Source organism: Triticum dicoccoides, chromosome 6A (genome assembly GCF_002162155.2).
Source record: "Triticum dicoccoides isolate Atlit2015 ecotype Zavitan chromosome 6A, WEW_v2.0, whole genome shotgun sequence".
NCBI lineage: Eukaryota > Viridiplantae > Streptophyta > Magnoliopsida > Poales > Poaceae > Triticum > Triticum dicoccoides.
The window spans coordinates 57,885,612-57,897,054 of NC_041390.1; the positions used below are offsets into that span (position 1 = coordinate 57,885,612).

At 43.9% G+C, this 11,443-nt stretch overlaps 1 long non-coding RNA gene across 7 annotated transcripts; it reads right to left on the reverse strand.

Moving 5' to 3' along the window:
- Positions 1 to 4,821: 4,821 nt before the first annotated feature.
- LOC119314856 lies at positions 4,822 to 9,217 on the reverse strand. 7 transcript variants are annotated; one of them, XR_005152482.1, is made up of 5 exons: positions 8,743 to 9,217; positions 8,519 to 8,605; positions 6,814 to 8,384; positions 5,800 to 6,241; positions 4,822 to 5,087 (listed from the first exon to the last, which is right to left on the reverse strand). It is a non-coding gene; the product is annotated as an uncharacterized LOC119314856 (long non-coding RNA). The 7 variants fall into 7 exon arrangements; XR_005152481.1 differs by having other exon boundaries at positions 4,857 to 6,241; positions 8,743 to 8,797; positions 8,903 to 9,217; XR_005152477.1 differs by having other exon boundaries at positions 4,857 to 6,241; positions 8,743 to 8,824; positions 8,903 to 9,217.
- Between the last annotated feature and the right edge of the window lie 2,226 nt (positions 9,218 to 11,443).

Sequence of the window (11,443 nt, forward strand, 5' to 3'; positions counted from 1 at the left end):
TTTAAACAAGTATAAAAGATGGTTCTTGATGCATACGTAAAATATAGAAGTTGTATTAAAAAACTGAACATAATTTTTTTCAAAAATTTTGAACTTGTATAAAAAGTTATAATTATCTATTTCAAAAATGTTAAACATGTATTGGAAAATGTGCCTGGTATATGCTTAAAATGTAAAATATGTGTGAGAAAAATTATTCGTCAAAAATACTTTTTGAATTATTAATTAAGTACTAAAAATGTTAAATATGTATAAGAAAATGTTTCTGATGTACACAAAAAATGTACACATGTGTATGAAAAATGTAGACCTGTGTTGAAGATAAAAAGGCAAAAACAAATAAAAACTATAAAACTGAATAAACAAAAAACGCGAGAAAATAGATGAAACCAAGAGAGAAACAAGAATACAAACAAAAACAGAGAAAGAAAGAAAACGAAAAAGTAGTGAAAACGAAAAAAACAAAAAAATTGGAAAAACATGAGAAAGAAAAAACATGAAGGAAGCAAAGAAAAAGCAGAAAACAGAAGAAAACTGGTGAAGAAACTATGAAAACCGAAAGAAAGAAATAGAATACAACCAAGAAGAAGAAACACATGAAAACCACACAATACCAAACTAAAACAGTACATCGATCGATCGATTACTACCAAGGAGCATCCCAGCTAATGAAAAAAAACTGACAAATGGGCTAGCCTAGCAGCTACGCGAGGGAAGAAAACCTTCAGGCGAGACGATAGGTATACTAGCTATAAGCAAGATATAGCTCTCGCAATTCTACGTGGAAGCGACAATGCTTCTAGCGATGTGATAGGCGACCTTTGAGCGACAATGTAGTTGGTCGGCCCATTAGTTTTTATAAACGTTAGTTAAACACACGTTAAAAAGATGTTCTCTTCTAAAAAAAAGTTAAAAAGATGTTCATGCAATGTAGTATTAATTTATTCATCGGACATTCCCAGAATAACTTTTTGCCCGTCCCAGTTCAGTAATTCCTGCAGGCGAGGCTATAGTGTGTCTCGCAGTAAGCGAGATATATCACTGGTGATTCGACGCATTATGCGCGAAACAAGATCCACCATCAGCGCTTATTGTCGTAGATAGTGGAGGGAAAGTGTACAAGCTCTCGCCCGACCCATTAACCACTTTGCACTTTTTATTTATATTTTGGAAAGATCCTAAACAAATTTATTTCGGAAAAAATATTATTGGATATTTGTTAAAAATATTAAAATAAGGAAACACTTATATTATGGGAAACTGTTCATGTATAATCAAAATTGTTCTTATTTCTAAAATAAAATGGTCATCATGTATTTAAAAAAATTAATATACATAAATATATTCATATATTTTAAAAATATATATTTAGTAAAGCATGATTTTAAAAAATAAATTTATAAGAAATAAATTTGTCATTGCTTATTTGACAAATGTTCACTATGTCTTCTATCAAATGCTCACCACGTCTTTGTTAAAAAGTCATCGCGTATTGTCAAATGTCCATCGTGTATTTAAAATATATTCACGTGTAAGAAAATACATTTATATTTTTTGAAAAGTAAGTATTTGTAGAAAACTTCATCTTTTGTAGTTTCCTAATAATATTGGAAATCTATGTGCAAGTTTTGAAGAGAAGTAACATGCCGGCTCAGTCTCTCGAAGGTGCTCATAGAGGTAGGGCGTGCGTGTGTGCGTTTATAGGGGTGAGCGTATGTGCGTATGTATAAGCGCTTGCGTCTGTACTGTGTTCAAAAATAATAATATGATTCTATATGATCTTAAAAATTGTTTTTATATGCTACGTACTCCCCCCATTTGTTTTACTCCACATATTAGGTTTTGTCCTAAGTCAAATTTTGTAAACTTTAATCGACAATATATTATATTAAAAATATTAACATATACAAAATCAGTTAAATACAATATGAAAATATATTCCGTGATGTATCTAATGATATTGATTTTGTATTGTGGATGCTAGTACTTTATTGTGTAATTTTGGTCAAACTTCAAAAGATTTGCCTTATGATAAACCTAATATACAGAGTATAAAGAACAAAAAAAATACTTGTGTAATAGTATAAGTGGTTCTTTTAGTAAACTTATTAAATTATTTTTAGACTTTTCAAAGCTTCCTTGTTCTCTCTCTGATTCATTTCTTTCGACGCCCTTTTAAAACCCAGCCACACATCTTCTTGAAAAAGAGAAACGGAGTCACCCGCAAAAAAAAATAAAATAAAAAGAGAAACGGAGAAAGAGAAAAGGATACATCTTCTGGTAAAGTTTCACATTGATTCTTTTTCTTTTTAACCCATACCTCATATATTAATTAACCAAAAGAGATGTTACAATCACTCATTACAGAATTCACCACCCAGGCGATACATCATTAACAATAATCCCATCCGCTCTATTACCAAAGCTAAATTTTGCTAATAAATGGCCCACCACATTGGCCGGCCGCCTAACATTGGTTCATTTCTTTGATGGCCCCTTCCGTAGGCTGCATGCCTTGCAAATATATGGTCTGGCCTAACGAACTTCACGTATCGATGATGTAACATGTACGGCGAGGATGGCGATTTGGCAACGTCTTGACAGAAGGCATGTTATTGGAACTGGAACAGGTCCGCCAACAGACGATACATACCTTTTTATGTGTTGACCTGTGAACACAACTGCCTCTTATCCGCCATCTTTGATTCGTACTTGGTGGCTAGCCGGCCGGCCTGTTTGATCTGAGCCTCTTCTCCAAGAAAAAGTGACGGCCTGGGCGCAAGAACCCTAGCCGCCGCCCCCAGACCCCATCCTCCTTCCCTCTTGCGGTCGCCGCCGGGCAAAGCCCACGTGGTGCTGACGGCGGTGGGATCTTCCCTCGCCTCCCTGGTGCAAGGCCGCGGGGGGCTCTTCTTCAGTCAACGACAGACCTTGGTGGCCGGTGCGTCGGGCGGGGCGCGCTGGCAGGCGGCGGTGAGTGGCGGCGCTGCTGCTGGCCAGTGCAGGCGTGTCGCGATGGAGCGCGCGTGCTGGTGGCAGCACGGCGTTCGCTTCGTGACGGGGTTCGGCCCGGTCAGATCTGCGCTAGCCGGAGATGGGGGTGGCGGCCGGAGCTCAGCAGGAGGCATGGCAATATGGCAGCCCTGGTAGGAGCCGGCAGCGAGGCGAGGGTGCGGCTGGCCGGTTGCGGCACCATTCGGTGGCAGAAGCGCGAGTCCACGACCAGTTTGGAGTCGGCGCTGTGAGGCTCGGTCAAGATGGAGTCTTGGCAAGCAGCGAGCAGCCGGCCACTTCTGTTCGGCGTGATGAGCAGGGATGCTCTTTCGATGGGGTAGCCTGGCTTTGTCGAGATGCGGGTCCAGTCATTGCAAGGTTGTCCCTTGGAGTGGGTGATGGTTGTTGCGGGCGGCCTGGACTTGCCGGAGACGCGGAGAAGCTGCGGTTCCTGGCCAGGCGGGGTCGTTGATGGTGTGACTGGTGTTCTCCTTGATGTGCCTCCGGTCGATGGCCCTCGGCTTGGCAGCTACATCGGCGAAGTGCTGCGGTGGCGGCGGTGTTGCCCAATTCTAGATGGTGTGGTAAGGTGCGATGCACGGATGAAAGTCTTGCACGGCTTCCGTCAGGCCGCCGGCGATGGCACCCGCGAATGCCATTTCCCTCCTTGGAGGCGTTGTTGTGGTGTGCTCGTCACCTCCCTCACTCGTCTGGAGTTGTGGTTGTCTCCGGGCGAAAGCCTCGATTCGGTTGGATCGGCACAATGGCGGCGTCTTCGACGTCGTTCCTCTGCTAGGAGCATTGTGTTTGGAGACATGGCCGGCTCCTCGTCGCTCTCCTCCGGTGTTCGCCACTGTCGTCCTTGATCCTTTGCGGCGCTATGTACGCCCGTCGCCGGTGTGTCCAAGACGGCGTGTTTCTCGGGCCGGATCGAGTCCTACCAACCACTTGCCACTTTCTCTTAGGCGATAAGAGTGGATGGTGCGTCGACAAGTGAAGCTCTACGGAAGTTGGTGTCCTTCGGAGATGTCCGGTGTCGGTCGAGAAGCGGTGTTGAGTTTCGATTAGGATAGGCCCTTTTGTGTTGTAGCTTGCTTTGCGGTGTTGTGCTCGGGTGTGGTGTTGTGCTATGCTCGTTGTTTGCAGCGAGTGCAGTTTTTTATAACAATTTGTCTAATTCACATCTGATGTTTTTTAAGAATGTCACATCTAAGCTCCCATAAATAAGGCAGCAACAAAGACAAAAAAAACTGAGATAAAAAAATAGATTACAAATATAGTGAATATTAGATTAGAAGATGTGTCCTAACTCAAATTCTGCCTTTTATAAAACTATGATACGCTAAGGCGTACTCTCGAAAAAAGTATAAAAAGTTTGGTGGACGGCCCAACTGCAAAGGAGAGCGAAACCACGCACCAATTCCATCTGCATCCGTGGTTTTCCGGCTCCGGTTAACCCAAGATCAAGCCTTTCCTGTCGGTCCAGCTGGCAAACGTACTAACGCAGTACTAACAACGAATCCAAAGATGTCAGTGGCAGATATATAATGATCTTTCTTCTTCTTAAAAGTAAACTACGTGCTCTACGCAGAAGTAGTATAAAAATCGTCATACGAAGTCTTTTGTTCTGATGACTTCACAAATGGCTGACGGTTATCTGAATTCAGATGTGCATCTTCTCCAAGAAAAGGTGCGACCTACAGTATTATACTAGTGGTTAGGGCGCACCCATGGTGCGCCTCCTGAGCAGAAGCTCTGCGGTGCCAGGTAGGTGGCGGCCATTTCAATTTCTTTTTTGCGTTTTGTTTGGCACATTCCAGCGAAATGGAAGAGCTTAACCACAATCAATAGCAACCAATAAGTTATATCAAAGGGTTACATGATCAATTATAAGAAAACAAGAATTTACAAGGTCAATTTTTAAGAAAACAGTGCTGCAATTCTACATGGCCTCAGAGAGCATGATGATTACACTTTCCACATAATACACTCTCAGCAGGGGGAAAACAACAGGAACATGATTCGAAACAAGACAAGCAACTTGCAACTCTCCAGGATGTCTCATCAATGATAGCCTCAAACTCTCTGACATTCTGTTCTTTCCAAATAATTCAATGTATTAATATCACCGTAATATCAACATGTACTTATAGATGAGCTACATATATCTACCAAATAGAGTTAAATTTCGGAAAATAAGAAACTGACGTGACTGTATATTTGGTCTTGTCCAGCTCAGTGGGAAAAATCTGAGCAAGATAATGCAAGATTTTGCTCATATTGTTGAATGTGATGATTCCATAATAACTACTACAATGATTAATCGGACCGGGCAAAAAAATAATGTGAGGACCCATTCACCAGAATTAGCCTGGACCTCAACCAGTCATTTTCGCACATTTTGGGGATCACAAGCTAGTAAGCTACACATGTAACAGACTGCCACAATGTTAGATCACATACCCACCAATCTCAATCTAGTCTAGCTTAAATTATCAATTACGAGACCAGATTGCAGATGTCCCACATGATAACCTACTGAGATTGCCATGGAAATTCTAGGGAAATTGCATAAAATTTTCAGTAAGACTTTACAACAGAACAAGAGAAGGAGTATTTAAGATAGCTAATTAGTGAATCATCTCATGAGAAGCAATAACAAAGTTCAAAGTAGCTCAACAATGAAATATAGTACTGCCCTCGATCCATATTATTTGTCGCTCAAGCGGATGTATCTAGACATATTTCAGTGCAAGATACATATGTTTGACCGGCAAGTAATATGGATTGGAGGGAGTAGCATACCTTTTCTCTCTTAACCTTTTCTTGGTTTTCTAAAAATCCTCCTAGCACAACATGCGGCCCGACCTCATCATCCTCTTAATAACATCAAAGTCCAACAACAAAACATAAATATTTCTGAAGCAAAACAACATGAAGTAACAACCTCGTATTTCAATTGCAGCATCTACAGTGCCAACAACAATGAAATTTCCAATAAAAAGAGATCTTGAGGAAGCAACAACATGAGGAATAGAAAAGGCCTTAGTTTTTTTTAATTTTTTACAGAAATAAATAGGAACTCCTTGCTTCTCAAAACTCAAGTGATACCACAGTTTTACCTTCTTTCTAGCCATCCTTAAAGTTAAAATCCATCCAGGCCATGCATAGTGGAAATTCTGAGAGGGACATGGTGATGAACGTACATATTAAGATCCCCGTCATCCCATTCTTCCACTTTACTTACCTGTCATAGATAATAAAGTTTTACATGCCACATCTTACATGCATATAACCGAACATACATACTATATGAGCTAGTAATGTCTAGAACAGAGAGAGAAATGCAGATTTAAAAAATGGAACTGTTGTACTGACATATTCAATGCCCAAACACTAAATAGCACTGTACGAACATGAACTAAATTTAAGAATACAAATGTAGCTCTCGTTTTTGAGAACCACGTATAAATGTCCTCTCGTAGGATATCAAGCTATAGGTGAATACACATAAGACATATAGACAAGCACCCGAAGCAACAACAAATACAATTAAGAATACTCTTCACAAGGCGTTTGGGAATAACTATAATCCCACTATTCTGTAGAAAAAATTCAAAAGCATAGATGAACTAAAACATTCAGATGGAGGTTGAATCGATTAGGAGCAGCTGCAAAGTTCCATAACAACACCACTTTACACCACTCTGGCAACACCCACACTACAGTTATCAGAAATCCGAGTGACAACCACTTAGAAACAAACAATAATACATAAATGAATCCACAGAAAGAAATAAGTTAAATCAAAATGTATACCAAGAGTATTCAATTGATGATGGGAATCAAGCTTGCAAGAATGTTGTTATCTGCAAGAACAATCACCATGATTAAACGAAGTAGGATGCCAACATGGAAAAAGAGCGATTGAGAGTGTGTAGCATTCATGCACTACATTACCGTTCAGAGTAAACGCGCACAGGTTTGTGTCAGTTATTGTCAATTCGTGTTGGACAGTAGAGGCTGAACCATATACTTCCATAAACACAAAATTAAGGAACTGGACTATTTTGTGTTGTCCATCCATATTCCATTATGGCAACTCGGATCTGCATCTATATATGACACGTAATTACTAATAGGGTGTGTCTAGTGTACATCTAGATGTGCTCTAGTTATTGCACATTTAAGTGAGTGAATCAAGCATAAAGATGAAAAAGAAAAAGAAAAAGGAAAATATCCACACGAATCTCGATGTAAAATCAATGATATAGGACTTAGATGTGCAATACTTATGGCACATCTAGATGTGCTTTAGCAAAACTGTTACTAATATTAGTTTTTCTTCCTTGGATAAATCTGGTCATCAAACTGTAAAGATTGACATGCATCCAACCACACGTATAAAACTTACTATCTTGTAAATCAATATCAAAGCAGATGGAAAACAAACGACAACGGAACATGCATCATGGTGAAACCTCCATACTACAATATCAAACACGAATTCAGATTAACAATCTAATCAAGAAAATATGAGAGATGCAGTCCTGGTCAGTTTTTGTTTTGTGGCATCCCCTCAAAAAAATAAAAATAAAATGATGTTCTTATTTTAGCAAGGATACACTGAGCTGGGACGATTCAGTCTGAAATAAAATATGATGGCTACATAGGATTCGGAAGGCAAGAAATTTGCTTCCTTCCAACAGACATGGTCTACTGAACTGAACTTCATTTCAGCTAGCTTTGGTAAAAATCTGTAACTGAATTTGTGGTGTTGTCGAGCGACTTGCAGCTCAGAGAGGACTGCAGACATCAAAACTCGTATGCCCATCCCACATCAAATTTTTTTTTTAAAAAGGGCAACTTGGTGCATGTAGCTCCCGCTTGCGCAGGGTCCAGGGAAGGGTCCGACCAAAATAAATATTAAACCCGCCAAAATAAATATTTCAGTTTAGGCTATGATCATTGTACTTTCTGAGTGTTAGGTGTAGTTTCTAAATAGCAGAGAAACCATACCATCTAAGCACAACCCAGTAGCTTGTACAAACTAACATCAAATCTGAAAGAGGAAACTGTCGACAACAGATGAAGGTACCATGGTCTATAATCCATGAAAGAGGAAGAGACAAAGAACCAGGGCAGGGTAACAGCTCACCAACAAAAAGGCCATCGGGACAAGCCTGTAACGGCGGGATGGTGTCGATGACAAAGGGACAACATGTGGTTCTCCTTGCTCTTCACCTCTCTCACTCTCTCTCACTCTCTCTCTCTCTCTCTCTCTCTCTCTCTCTCTCTCTCACACACACACACACACACACACACACACACATGTCCTTCTCCCAACACTTTTCTCCTTCAGCATTTATACAAACAGGTAGTGCTCGCATCTGCAACATCAAAGCCAGAATGCAATTTGGTAACATATGTGCACAACTGCAGCTACCTATGCACAGTAATTCTTGCAATGCAACCCACTCAAGCAAGAAAGAGGAGCCAGAAAAGGAGGGGGCATGTTACTCACTGTCTGTTTCCCCATCCCTCACAGACACAAATTGTCCTCCTCTGAGCAGTCTTCTTGAGCATTTATACAAACAAGCAGTGCTGGCATCTACAAGCTCAAAGCCAAAATAAAATTTGAGATAGTAATTGCATAGCTGCAGCCACCTCTGAACAATAATTTTTGCAACCCAATCCAATCAAGAAACAAATAGAGGAGCTAGAGGTGGAGGCGACCATGTTACGTACCTCGGCAGGCAAGCTCGTAGGAGATTCTGATGGAGGTCATAAGCAGCCGGATGAACTGTCCGAGCGCGAGACCCACGACCACCTTCGGCCAAGACGAACACAGGTAAAGAGCTAGGGGGCGAGGAGGATCCGATAAACTGAGAAAGAGTGGAGGGGCGACCTAGGAGAGAGCACGCACGGTCGCGCATACACGGGTGGAGGCGCAGTTCGCGGCCGTCATCGCGTGGACCAAGGGCAGCGCTCCTTGCCTATTCGAGGGGAGCACTCGCTGGCGGCGGCGCCCTCGCGCATCGAGGCACATCACAGATCGAAACCGCCGCCGCCGCCATCTTCCCCTCCCACCCACTCCCCCCTCGAGACGACGACGTTGGTGTGGCTCCATGTGATGAGAGCGGAGCCAGTTCCTATCCCGCTGGAGATGCTCGTGGCGGTGGAGGCGGAGGGATATGTGGGAGAGGAAAGGAGAGAGAGGGAGGTCGCGTGCTGCTGCTGCCTTCGTGGCGAAGATAACGTGGGGAGGTTTTATCTGCGGTAGATGAGCGGCGCAACCCCAATTCCTGCGACAGTAATTTTTTGACGTGGCTAGCGCGAGGGCTCGCCCTTTGCGCCACCGTTAAAGGATATTATATTTTTCTCTCCAAGAGAAACAAAGCGGTAACCGGCAAACGGTATGCGTAGCAAGAGTCGCATTGCCAACGTGATACAGTTAGAGCATGTCTAGCCGCGCCTCCAACAGGCCTCCTAGTTATTTTTTTGGCGATAGCGTCAAAAAAATGTCTCAGTCGTGCCTCCAGGATGTCGAAAAGCGTCGGTTCGGTTTGTTTTTGGGTCCGGCGGTCGCAGGCCGAACCCGGCGCACTGGGGGACGATCGGGGGCTCCGGCGCAAGGGAAAAGCACGGCTGGCCCACACCGTCATGTGAAAAGTCAAGTTTTTCTTCCCCGACTCGCCTCCCACCCCCCGCGCCCTCGGCCGTCACTAGTTGTATCCCGGCGCCGCCTGCCGCCCTTCCCCGCTAGATAGCCAATCCCCGCCAAAAAATAGCAGAGGTTCGCCGAGGCAGCCCCTCCACCAGCAGCTAGGCGTTTCCGACCGCGGAGGGGCGGTTTAGCGGCGGGTACACGCCCGCCGGACGCAAGGTGTTCGGCGATTTACCTGCCTCGGTGATGGACTCGGATGACGAGGAAGCGCTCGCCGCGCTGCTGGAGGAGGAAGCCGAGGCCGACGTCCAGGAAGAAGAGCACCTCATGGTGCTCGCCGTCCTCGCCCAGCTGCTGGCGAGCAATGAAAAACCGCGACGAGGTGGCTCGGCACTGGGGCGGGTGAAAGCAAAGAACCGGGATCGTCTCGAAGGCTACTGCATGTTCTACTCCGACTACTTCGCTGACGCTTCACTGCACGGCGACAAAACATTTCGGCGCCGTTATCGGATGAGCCGAAAGCTTTTCCTCAAGATTGTGAATTCCATCTAAGAGTTCGACAACTACTTCAAGTGCAAGAAGGATTGCACCGGCAAACTTGGATTCACCTCAATCCAGAAGTGCACGACAGCGATGAGGATGCTTGCATACGGAGCTCCCGGTGATTCGCTCGACGACTATGGGCGCATGGCCGAGTCCACCACCATTGAGTGTTTCTACAAGTTTTGTCGGGCAGTCGTGGCAGTGTTTGGACCGCAATACTTGCGAACACCTAATGCGGAAGACACTGCTCGGATCCTATCACAGAATGCAGCAAGAGAATTTCTTGGGATGCTTGGAAGCATCGACTGTATGCATTGGAAATGGAAGAACTGCCCATTTGCTTGGCAGGGGATGTACAAAGGCGCCAAAGGCGATTGAAGTGTGGTACTTGAGGCGGTGGCCACACATGACCTATAGATTTGGCACTCCTTCTTTGGTATGCCAGGAACTCACAATAATATCAACGTGCTGCAGTGCTCCCCCGTCTTTGCCAAGCTTGTTGAAGGTCATTCTCCTCCGGTGAACTTCGAGGTCAATGGACGGCACTACAACAAGGGGTACTACCTAGCTGATGGCATCTATCCGAGATGGTCTACATTTGTGAAGACTATCTCAAACGTTGTGCCAGGAGGCAAGAAGTCCCACTTTGCCAAGGTGCATGAGGCTTGCAGGAAGGATGTCGAGCGGGCTTTTCGTGTGCTCCAATCTCGATTTGTTGTTGTCCGCTACCCTGCTCAAACCTGGTCAAAAGATCAAATATGGGAGATCATGACTTGTTGTGTCATATTGCACAACGTGATCATCGAGAGAGAGCAGGAAGAGCCAGTGTTTGACACTGGACCATACTACAGGCAGGATCCTTTAGTCGAAGTTGATCACCAGCTACCGGCAAACTGGACTGCCTACCTCAGTATGCGTCAGGAGATCCGAGACCCACAGGTGCATCATAAACTGCGGCAGGATCTAGTGGAGCACCTATGGAGGCTCAAGGGCGACGTCGGGCTCGACGTGTGATGAAATATGAGTTTTTATTTGTTGAACTATATAATTTGTATTGAACTATTTGTTGTTGCACTATTTTGTTGAACTAACTATGTGATAAAAAATATTTATGTTCATAATTAAACGCGGAGCCACGACGAACCACGCTGAATATGGGCCGATTCTCGTCCATATAAGGCCTTTATTCGCCGAGAGTGGGCCGAAAACTAGGCCAATCTCAGCGCCTGAAGGCGACGA